General features: G+C 42.2%; 1 pseudogene; it reads left to right on the top strand.

Moving 5' to 3' along the window:
• The first annotated feature begins 2,643 nt into the window (after nt 1-2,643).
• Nucleotides 2,644-8,420, top strand: LOC101615579 (annotated as a pseudogene).
• Nucleotides 8,421-12,480: the final 4,060 nt, after the last annotated feature.

Below are 12,480 nucleotides of genomic sequence, written 5' to 3' on the forward strand. Positions count from 1 at the left end.
GTTGCTGAAGGGAGGTGAATACATTTTCTTAAGTGATGTAGCCATTGTTAAGTTGCTCCACCCATGCTCAAGCAAGCAACCCTAATTCAACTCACTGGATCACACCAAAAGAAAGCAAGACACGAAAGTAGAAAGACTAGTTGGGAAGAGGAAAAGGATCAGCAGGAATGGGCAGGGGAAAAGAGAGGGTAATGGTGATAAATATCTTCAAGATACATTTTACACATGTATGAAGTGATCAACAAAAACAAAAAAATCATGACTTTCCATAGTCAGGACACAGATGGTAAAGAGCTTCAAACTTAATATTATTTTCACTTATGCTTTTATTTATTTATATGCCTATTTATTTATTTTTTTATTTTTGGTTTTTTGAGGTAGGGTCTCACTCTAGCTCAGGCTGACCTGGAATTCACTATGTCGTCTCAGGGTGGCCTCGAACTCATGGCAATCCTCCTACTTCTGTCTCCCAAGTGCTGGGATTAAAAGCGTGAGCCACGACACCCGGCCCTTATTTATTTGTTTTGAGACAAGAAAGATCTCATATATTCCAGGCTAGGCTCAAACTTGCTGTGTAACTAAAGGTGACCTTGAAGTTATCCTGTCTCCATCTCCCCATACATTCCTCTACTCCTTAGCCCCCACTGATAGGATTATAGGTGTCTGCCGCCACCACACCCAGTTTATAAAAACAATTTCTAAACATTTCAGGTATTTTTTATTTTTATTTATTTGAGTGAGAGAGAGCGATGCAGAAATAGGCAGGTAGAGAGAAAGAATGGGCACGCCAGGGCCTGCAGCCTCTGCAAATGAACTTCAGATGCGTGCACCCCCTTGTGCATCTGGCTAACGTGGGACCTAGGGAGTCAAACCAGGATTCTTTGTTTTTGCAGGCCTGCGCCTTAACTGCTAAGCCATCTCTCCAGCCCAGATATATGTGTGTGTATATATATAAATTAGGCCTAAATTATCATAAAAGGTAAGTAGAGATAGATATGTTTGTTTTACTCATGATAGCTCACACAGGATAATCAAGATAAAGGTTGACAACACAGCCCTGAAAACACGGGATTTCCATTAGTCTGTCACACTTTAAACTCTCCAAATTTAAAAGCTTAAAAAACCACAAACATTCCACTGGCTACTGATGTTAGTGTTATGTTGGAAGTTAAGGCACAATGTGAAACACTAAAATATGAATGGGAGAGCTGAAAATGATGGGAAATTCATGGCATTCTAGAATGTGACAGTAACTTATTCATAAACCAGAAATGCCTCTCTGAAGCCATTGACTGTTCAAAACCATGTAAACAGTGCTAATTCCTTTGCTGTGATTGTTTTAGGAAAAAGAGCTCTCCACCTTAGGCATGTAAAGGTGAAACTTCTAATGGCATTGATAGCAAGAGCCTTTCAGTTCCACCCACCACCTATGAGAGCCAATTTTGTCATTTGCACAGATCCAAAGCCCCTGGCCAGGGTAGCTGGAACCTTCTAGAACACAATATACTAACGTTTGTTTGCAAGTTAATTAAAACTGCCACTTCCCTTGAGAGAACCCTAATTATGTCCCTTGCCTGAGTCTATATTGCCCCCTGCCCAGAAAACGTTCCTCCTCTCCCTGGAAACCTGGCTTTTTAGCCTCCAGCCACTAAGCTACTAGGCTGGGAAACTGCAGCATCAGGCCATGCCAGGCAGAAATTCCAACTGTGTCTGCAGTTCTGCTTATGCCTCCGGGAAGATAAGATTGTGCTCAACTACAAGGCTAGTACAACTCATTAGATTTTTACCTCTTGTGACTGTGAGCTAGAAAGGACAGAGGATGAACAGCCTGTTTGTTTAGACTATGTAGTTTACCTCTGATGTTAAATGGATCACTCAAATTTGGTTTTCTTTCATGCCTTACCTTTTTCTTCCCCCCCCCTTTTTTTGCATGGGTATAGGTATACATATGAATGTGGGTCACATATGTGTATTCCTGTGGAGTCCAAAGGTCAATGTGGGTTTCTTCCTCAATCTCTTTCCTTTTTTTTTTTTTTTTTTTTTTTTTTTTTTTTGAGGCAGTGTCTCTTGCTGAACCTAGAGTTCACTGTTTAAGTTAGATTAGCTGGCCAGCCAGCTCTGTCTCCATCTCCCCAGCCCTGGGATTACAGGCATGAGTCATCACACCCAGCTTTCACATGGGTACTAGAGATCTGAAGTCAGGTCCTCATGCTTGCATAGCAAGCACTTTACTGACTGAGCCAGCCCTCATGCCTTAACTTTTTAAACTATTTGTTTATGAGAGAGAGAGAGAGAGAGGGAGAGAGAGAGAGATAATGGGCATGCCAGGGCCCTTAGCCACTGTAAACGAACTCCAGACATATGCCCCATCTTGGGCATCTGGCTTGCATGGGTTCTAGGGAACCAAACCTGGCTCCTTAGGTTTGCCAGGCCTTTAACCACTAAGCCATCTCTTCATCCTGTGCCTTAATTTTTGATTAATCTTGTTCTTACATATGGGAAAGTACACAAATTATGTATGAACAGATTACTGAATATTTCCAAATGGAACATACCAGGGTAATGACTATCCTAATTTTATATTTATATTTACCTTTTTATTTATTTTTGCACTTTTATTTATTTGTGCATTTGTATGGGGGCATGCTAGGGGTCTTTTGCCACCAGAAGCAAATGACTGTCCAGCTTTATGTTAGTTGGAAATTTAACCCAGAATGGCGCTTTGCGAGCAAGCACCTGTAACCTGTAACTGCTGAGCCATCTTCTCAGCTCCTATTTTTTTTTTTTTGAGGTGGGGTCTTGCTCTAGCTCAAGCTGATTTAGAATTCACTATATAGTCTCAGACTGGTCTCAAACTCACAGCGATCCTCCTATCTCTGCCTCCAAGTGCTGGGATTAAAGACGTGTGACGCCACACCTGGCCTCTATCTTGACTTTTGATGTCCCATTTGTTGCAGTCAGGTTTGCAATCCTGGCAGAAAACACCCAACCAACAGCAGCTTTGGGGAAAAAAAATGTTTATTTTGGCTTACAGACTCAAGGGGATGCTCCACCATAGCAGGGGAAACAATGGCATAAGCAGAGGGTGGACATCACCCCCTGGCCAACACCAGGTGGACAACAGGAACAGGAGAGTGTGCCAAACACTGGCAAGGGGACACTGGCTAGAATACATACAAGCCCACCTCCAACAATACACTGCCTCCAGGACACATTAATTCCCAAATCTCCATTAGCTTGGAACCTAGAATTCAGAACACATAAGTTTATGGGGGACACCTGAATCAAACCACTATACCATTGATAAGTTTGTATTTTCTAACTTACAAATTCAAAACCTGGGACTGGAGAGATTGCTTAGTGGTTAAAGAACTTGCCTGCAAAGACTAAGGACCCAGGTTCAATTTCCCAATACCCATGTAAACCAGATGCACATGGTGGCATATATGTCTGGAGTCTGGTTGCAGTACCTCTTTCTCTCTATTTCTCACTCACTGTCTCTCAAATAAATAAATAAAATATTTAAAAAATTCAAAACCTGGGCTGGAAAGATGGCTTAGCAGTTAAGGTGCTTGCCTGCAAAGCCAAAGGACCCAGATTTGATTCCCTAGTACCCATGTAAAACCACACAGTGGCTCATGTGTCTGGAGTTCATTTGCAGTGGCTAGTGGCCCTGGTGCCCCCATTCTCTCTTTCTTTCTCTCATAAATAAATAAAATATTTTTAAAACTCAAAACCTGTTATATTTTGAGACATGAAATTAAAAGGTAATTGTGGTAGTTTGAATGCATGTCCCCCCATAGACTAAGATGTTTTATTAACCTTGTAACTTGGATCTCTAGCCACCTGGCTAGAGGAGGTGTCACTGGGGATGGATCCTGGGGTCCAGCCCAAAGATGTGTTTGGGGGTGGATCTGATTCCAACCCAAAGGGTAAGAGAGCAAGTCTGTGCTCTGTCTTGTATATATGTTTTCTGGCTGGTGGTGGTGGTTTCTATCTCTGCTTGGATTTATGAATGGAAGCCAGCTTCTTCTGTCATTGATGGAACTTTCCCTGGATCTATAAGCTTGAAATAAATTCCTTCCTCCCATAAAACTGTTTGGTTGGATCATCCCAGCACTTTGAAATTGTCTACAACAATAATATTGATACATATTTTTAAAAATTAAATTTTACTTATTTATTCACTATTTAGTTAGCTATTTAGGTTGTGTGAAACACGGTTTCACTCCAGCCCAGGCTGGCCTCCAACTCCCAATAATACTCCTGCCTCAGTCTCTGGAGTGCTGGAACTAAAGGTATGTGCAACAACACCTGGCTTAACACAACGTTTTTTTCTCTTTGTTTCTTTATTAATAAGTAAAGATATACAAAGACTTGATAAACAGTTACATAAAAGGCTCAAGCATTGAGATGTTCAGGCATTACTCTCATTTCACGACAATGGCCACCTGTTAATACTGTGTAACAGAAGCTGGGCACTCGAAGGTGGTCAGTAATTCAAGTACTGGCATTCTAGGTAAACCCAATATGGAATTTCCAACCCAGTGGAAGGGACTTCTCTGTGGCTCTGGACTTACTATAGCATGCCTAAGGGTTAGAGTTGCCACATTAACACAACATTTAAAAAATTTTTGTTTGTTTATTTATTTATTTGAGAGCTACAGGCAGAGAAAGAGGCAGAGAGAGAGAGAGGGAGGGAGGGAGGGAGAATGGGTGCGCCAGGGCTTCCAGCCACTGCAAAGGAACTCCAGATGCGTGCGCCCCCTTGTGCATCTGGCTAACATGGGTCCTGGGGAATCGACCCTCGAACCGGGCTCCTCAGGCTTCACAGGGAAGCGCTTAACCGCTAAGCCATCTCTCCAGCCCCAACACAACATTTTTATGTTGGACTTTTTCACAGTAATTTGAAGGTTCCAGAAGTGTCTCTTCTTGCTCATTCATATGCTCAAGCCTCAACACCCAGAGTTCTATATTTGTAGTTAGACACTTATGGAATTTATTAAGGTTATAAGTTCATAAGTATGGGTCCATAATCAAAAAGTACTGTGGCCTTATAAAAGAGAATAAGGCTCCTTCCTGCCCATCCTGTTCTAAGTTAGGACACGGGTAGAAGGTGGCTGCCTACATACCAGGGAGAGAGCCCTCATCAGGAACTTAATCTGTCCAGGCGTTGGCCTTGGACTTCTCAGGTACCAGAATTGTGAGAAAGAATTTCTGTTGTTTAAGCTTCCCAGTCTATAGCATTTTGTTATGCCGGCCTAAATTGACTAACATATTAATTTTCTTTTATTAAAAAATGTACTTTCTTTGTTTCATTTTGCAGTAGAGATTAAACTCAGGACCTACCACATATTAGGCAAGTGCTCTACCCCTGAACTACATCTCAGCTCACTATTTTAGTTCTTTATATTTATTTATTTATGAGCAGAGAAAGTATAGGCATGCCAGAGGCCTTTGCTGCTGCATACAAACTCCAGACCCATGTGGCACTATGTGCATCTGGCTTGTGGGTTCTGGGGAATCGAACCTGGGTCCTTAGGCTTCCCAAGCAAGTGTCTTGACCACTAGGCTATCTCTCCAGCCCTCACCTTCTTTTTTTTTTTTCTTTGAGGTAGGGTTTCACTCTAGCCCAGGCTGACCTGGAATTCACTATGTAGTTTTAGAGTGGCCTTAAACTCACTGTGATCCTCCTATGTCTGCCTCCTGAGTGTTGGCATTAAAGACACGTGCCACTACTCCCAGCATCACCTTCTATTTTTAATGCGTGTTTCCTTCTATTAGCATTGGTACTATCTACTATTAATTAAAATATAGATAAATAGATTTCAGGATTGATGTAAAAGAGATAACATGAAATATTTCATTTGTGTGTTTAAAATGCATTAGTTTTCCTCTACTCACTAAGTTTACAAATGAATTCTAGTTTAAATAATCATGCTATTTGGATACTGGAATCTAACTCAATTGGTGGAGTGCTTATTTAGAATGGATGGAGCCTTGGGTAAGATCCCAAGCACCACATAAGCTAGGCATGGTGGCACATACCTGTAATTCCATAACTTTGGAGGTAGAGGAAGAAGTCAGGGTCCTAAGTCCAGTCTGGACTACAGGAGAGCCTGTGTCAAAAGAAAATAGTGCTCTTTATCACTGCTGAGGTGGTCACAGGTATGCATTGCATCTTGATGGGAGCCAGACCCTGCTGAGGCCTGGTAGTGAGGGCAAGACCCTGGCCCCAGCCTGGGCTGTGGGAGAAGCCACTGAAGCCCAGGATGCTGACATGGCATCAGACATCACGGGTGCTGACCATCCTTCTGAAGTAGAATCTCCATGGCCTGAACATCTCTTGAACACAATTTTGAGTGAAATATCTATTTAATAACATGACAGCCACAGCCACATCAAGATAGTTGGAAAACTGAAGCAGAACCAACTACTGGCCTGCCTGGTGATTAATGCTAGGGTGGTGTTTTACTTGGGCCAGCATGCCACCAAGTGTCATCACCAAATAGAGGAGCATAGCCAACCAGTCAGATTGGAGAATGCAAGAAGTACTGTGTCATCTGGCCTGGACTTCAAAGCCAACAAAACCTTTGCCTGTCACAAAGATATGCATTTAATATTTGTTGGAGGTGTGCCTGGGAGTGGAACCACACTCTTGAAGGCCATATTAGATGTATACCCCCATACTGACTGTGGAGAAGAAGCCAGGGTAATCCTTTGCATCCCAGCCCTGAAGCTAATGTGGTCCCGGTCCACTAAAGAGAAGATTCTGCTGACTTCACTCTCTATGGGAAAATCTGTTCTTTTTCAGAAGATAGCGAGACCAGAGGAGATAAACTCCCCCTTGCACTTCAGCCAAGCCACAGCTGGCTCCACAGAGGAATATGGGTGACATGCAAGAGTGCTGCTTTCGTGCTGTTCCTGATAATCAGTGCCAGGGTGAAGGAGACACACCCTGAGGATACTCCACACCTAACAAAGCAAAGATCCAGAGGCTCCTAAGAGCTCATCACTGAAGTAGACTTAAAACTCATGCACCACGGCTCAGGGAATTTTGTGGAAGACAGAGCAGAAAGATTGTAAGAGCCACAGATTGATACATCATGCCCAGAGGCATTCCTCCCCCCCCAAAAAAAATAACTGACTACTGCTCCCACAGCATAAATTACAACCCCATGGTGAATACTTGCAACCCAATGAGGAGCAGCCCCAACAGAATGGGGGCAGGGACAAGGGAAAAGAGGGTACCAACACATGATGTAGCCATACGAAACATCGTGTTAATAATAATATACATTTTTTTTAAAGAGAGGATCTGAGCCGGTCGTGGTGGCGCATGCCTTTAATCCCAGGACTGGGAGGCAGAGGTAGGAGGATCATGGCTGTGAGTTTGAGGCCACCCTGAGACTCCATAGTGAATTCCAGGTCAGCCTGGGCTAGAGTAAGACCCTACCTCAAAAAAAACAAAAAGAAAAAAAAGAGAGAGAGAGGGTCTGCCTAGAAGAGGGTGGTGTCCCCGATGAAGTGCTGGATTCCTCCATGCAAGCCTTCTTACTGGAGATCCTTGTCAAGCATTGGGAACCAACTATTATTTACTTTAACAAAGATCCTTTGGCCCTGAAATCCTTGACTTGCTTTTCTAGGTTATCCCCCAATACCAAATTCCTCCTGATGATCTGGGATTGCCAGGAGTCAGTACATTCAATCATCTCTCGAAAAGTTACCATAGCTGAATTTGACCTGGACAGCTCCAGGGACTGTTTGACCAAGTGGGACTGCTCCATAGAGACCGTGTATAACCAGTGCTTGGAGGATGGTTATAAAAAGTGCATGTTGGTGCACTATGAACAGCTCCTCTTACATCCAGAGCTGTAGATGAGAACAACCCCCAAGTTCCCTGGAACTATTCCTTGTTGCACCATGAAGAGATGATGGAAAATGTGGGGGAGAACAGGCTGGAGAGATGGCTCAGCAGTTGAAGGCACCTGTTTGCAAAAGCTGAGATCCAGTTCAATTCCCCAGTACTCACATAAAACCAGATGCACAGGGTTCATTTTCTGGAGTTCAAATGTAGTAGCAGAGGCCCTGGATTGCCCATACACACACATTCTCTCTCTGTCTCTCAAATAAATAAAATTGTAAGAAAAGCAGAGACATCGACAGACAAGATCATCACTCCTGTCAACGCGGGGGGGGGGGCGCTCTATCAAAGTGGGGCGGGAAGGTCCTGCAGATGTTTCACAGGACATGGCAGTGATGGCTTCCATGCTTGGAGAGCTTAGATAGGACCCATATGACAATCCTCCTAATAAAAACCAGACTCCAAGACCCTTGAAAGCACCACAAGCGTCTGTAAAGGAGAATTTCCACGATCTGACTTTGTTAGATAAAAGCCCCAGACTGAACAAGGGAAGTAGTGGAGCCTAGAAGTGCTGCTGGCCCCTGCTGGGAGCAGCGGAGGGTCCACAGAAGGTAAAGCTGGTATGCCTGTTCTCCTGGCCATTCTCCTCCCACTGAGTGAGGAGGCGTGGCGCACTTCTGGGCCTCTGCTGAGTGACCCGCTCTGGATGCCAAGGACACCTATAGCACATGGAGGAGGAACTGAGAGAGGACACCTGCTTCTGTTAGACCAGCTCATGTCCTTGTCTTTTCTTACCAGATTCCAAACTTAGATTTCAAAGGGAGGGTTTAAAATGTTATTTTTTAAGCAAAATTGAGATGTTTAACTTTTGAATAGGTTGTCTATACATGTTTCAATGTTTCACAGAACACTTGTGCCTATTGAAATGTATTTCTATGAATACCACTAAATGTCTCAATTGGTTATGGGCTAGAGAGATTGCTCAGGGATTAAAGACACTTGCAAAGCCTGATGGCCCTAGTTCAATTCCCCAGTACCAGCATAAAACCAGATGCTCAAAGTGGTGCATGCAGCTGGAGTTCATTATCAGTGGCAAGAGGCCCTGGCTCACCCATTCATTCTCTGTTGTTCTCGCTCTATCTGCTGCAAATAAATAGGTATTTTTAATTGTCTTAATTATTTAAGTAATTCCTTGTATTTTTTTTCTGAGAAGTTGGGAAACTGCCATGTACATTTACAAGTTAATGACTTTGTATTTTATTTTTCAAAATAAGAACTTTATATGTGAAAAAATCATACTGTAGTCAGATTTTGTTATAAGACACAATACAGAGCAAAAAGATAATTAGGCATGTTATTAACCTAATAACATGCATGTATTTTGCCATCCATTTATTTATTCATTCAGCATTTAGTGTCACCTGTATGCCAGGAACTGAAGAAGGTACCAAGAATACTGATTCATTCTCCAATCAACCAGACTTTAAGTAAGAACTTTTCTCCGCAAGTTCTGCGAATGAAACCCAGGGCCTTACTCATGCTAAACCAGGGATCTACCACAAGCAAAAATATCTGAGCGAAATTTGCCTACAAAAACCAGCCTCTACAGTTCAAAATAATGCATCAAGGTTTTTCATTTTCAATATGAAGAGAAGTTGGAATACAAAGCTAATATCATACTGTCCAATAAGAAAATTAGTTTGAACTGGAGAGATGGCTTAACAGTTAAGGTGCATGCCTGCAAAGCCAAAGGACCCAGATTCAATTCTCCAGAACCCACATAAGCCAGATGCAGAAGGTGGTGCATGCATTTGGAGTTTATTTGCAGTGGCTGGAAGCCTTGGTGCACCCAATCTCTCTCTTTCTCCATCTCTTTCTCTCTCACACACACACACTCACAAGTAAATAAATAAATAAAAATTTAAAAGACCATTTTAAAAACAAAAAGAAAATTAGTTTTATTAGACCTACATGTTGGGGCTGAGGAGATGACTCAGTGGCAAAAAAATAAAAATAAATATATTTGCTGTACAAGCCTGGGACGCAAGCACCACATCCCAGTGAACTTAAGGCAAATAGGAGGCAGAGTCAGGAGAGTCCCAAAGCTCCTAGGCTGGCTAAACTGGCTTTAGTAGTGGCAAAACAAGAGAAAGTGAGGACCAATATCCCGAGGCTGTCCTCTGATCTCTACACATGTGTGACCATAGTACACACATACATACACATTCACATGCACACACACAAAATCTATGCTAAGAACTGGGCATGATGGCACACACACTAATCCCAGCACTCAAGAAGTGGAGGAAGGAGGATCAGAAGTTGAAAGTTATCTTTAACTATATAATGAGTTAGAGGGCAGTCTAGGATACATAACGCCTTGTCTCAAAAAAATAAAAAATATATCAGAGGCCAGGTACAGTGGAGCATGTCTTTAATCTCAGCACTTGGGAGGCCATGGTAGGAGAATCACTGTGAGTTTGAGGCCAGCCTGAGACCACATAGTGAATTCCAGGTTAGACTGGGCTAGAGCAAGGCCCTACCTCAAAAAAAAAAAAAATCAGGCCAGGTAGATGGCTCAACACTTGAGGGTACTTGCTTGAAAAGCATGCCAGTCTGGATTCAGCTCACCAGCACTCACACAAAGCTGGATACAAGCATGGCACATGCAATCTGGTGTTCACTTGCAATAGCAAGAGACCCTGACATGTTCCTGCATACACACTCACACATATGTACTCTGATAAATAAATATGTTTAAGTACTATGTGCTAATGTTGGGGTGCAAAGACAAACACGCAAGATTTCACCTATGAATTTCACACTTTACATGGGATGTTTCAATTATTCCATGTCAAGGGCAGATATTAACACTGTCTTTAATGTAGGTTTAGGTGCCTTGACTTTGAAGTAATGCATTCAAATCCTGTCTTGCCACTGCCTGTGAAATTGGGGTGGTATCTGCAGTGTTTCACACTAAAAGTAGACAACCAACACATGCTATTGATTCAAAGGGCAACTGGAGGAGTTTGAAATGTTGCTGGAGTGAAGGCAGTGCCAAGAGGTAGCTGTCTTTAATTAATACTCTGTCAGGAAGAGTCCCAGACTCCCACTGGAATCACCCATCATACCCAGAGGGAGAGCAGTGATTCTATTCGCTAGCCAGTGTAACAAGAAGTGTTTCCACTGAGTCATATTTTCAAAAGCCATCATTTTCCCCTCCTGTAAACAAATGCCAATTAATGTGTAGGATGTGACTTTCTTAGAGTGGAATAAAAATAACACAGTAACTGGGTGCTATGCAATTTGCTACTTGTACTTTTAATTTACAAGCCCAATGCATGTGTCAGGCAAAGAAATAAGAAATAATTAGGAGGGTAGAGTAATGGGGGAGAATAAGATATCCATGGTATCTGGGGCCTCCTCATAGCTCAAAAGGCTTGTTTGTTATACTGGGTCCAAACGTAAAACAAACGATCTGCCTCCAACCTAAACTGTTTAGACTGAAAATCAGCCAAATAAAAGCAGCTGCCACGAGATTCCAAAGTCATCTTCTCAGCCAACTAGAATTAAACAAGAAAACTTTTATTAACATATTTCTTCAATGCAAACAGATTCTTATTACTTTGCATTTCAACTGCACATAAAAATAAAAACAGCATCTCCTGGCATGACCATTTGCTAGAAATTTAATTTCAGATAAACAGATGGTGTGAAACTAAAAATATTAGTAAGGTATCAGCTGTAAAGTTCAAATCATCTTAGTATATTTTGCCTTTAGTCTTTTTAACAAAGAAGTTTCTTTCCGTGAATACATGACACCAAAATGTATTTATTCTGATATTTATTCGAGCAAGACCAGTTGGCACTTCTCTTGTGTCCCCTATCTATCTCCAGGGAATATTAATGAAAATTAAACTGAAAACATAACTGTTCATTGTTTTCCTAAGGAGCCTGAAATAAATAGAGAAACAAAATTTTAAAGACAGGCTGGAGAGATTGCTTAGCAGTTAAGGTGCTTCTCTGCAAAGCTAAAGGGCCCAGGTTCAATTCCCAAGGACCCATGTAAGCACAAGGTGGCGCATGTGTCTGGAGTTCATTTGCAGTGGCTTGAGGCCTTGACATGCCCATTCTCCCTCTCTCTCTCTCTCTCTCTCTCTCTCTCTCTCTCTCTCTCTCTCTCTCTCTACCTGTATATGCCTCTCTGAAATAAATTAATAAAAATAAAATGCAAAAAAATTAAAGGCTATAAATGGAAGTTAGAATTCCCTTCACTGGTCGGTGTACTTGTTATTAAAGGCTTGGGCACACTTTGTATGCCTGAGGGTCCAAGTTCTACATGGCCAACTTCAGGGAAAAGGCATGGATGCAGATACAGGACAAAAGGGGTTGCATATCAAACAGCTGAAGGTCAAATTCCCTTAGTTTCAGGAGTAATTAAAACAAAACAAAAACAAAAAATTAAAGCAGTACCTCCAGCTGTTCAGTGGAAGTTTTTGTTTTGTTTTGTTTTCTACCCCAGGATCAAAAGCTCCAGCAGCTCTTAGGACAAACAAAAGCTCTGTGTGTGATTTCAAAGCATAGATGGGGTGACAGTCTTTCCCACACAGCACACA

Source organism: Jaculus jaculus, chromosome X (assembly GCF_020740685.1).
Source record: "Jaculus jaculus isolate mJacJac1 chromosome X, mJacJac1.mat.Y.cur, whole genome shotgun sequence".
In the NCBI taxonomy this organism is placed as follows: domain Eukaryota; kingdom Metazoa; phylum Chordata; class Mammalia; order Rodentia; family Dipodidae; genus Jaculus; species Jaculus jaculus.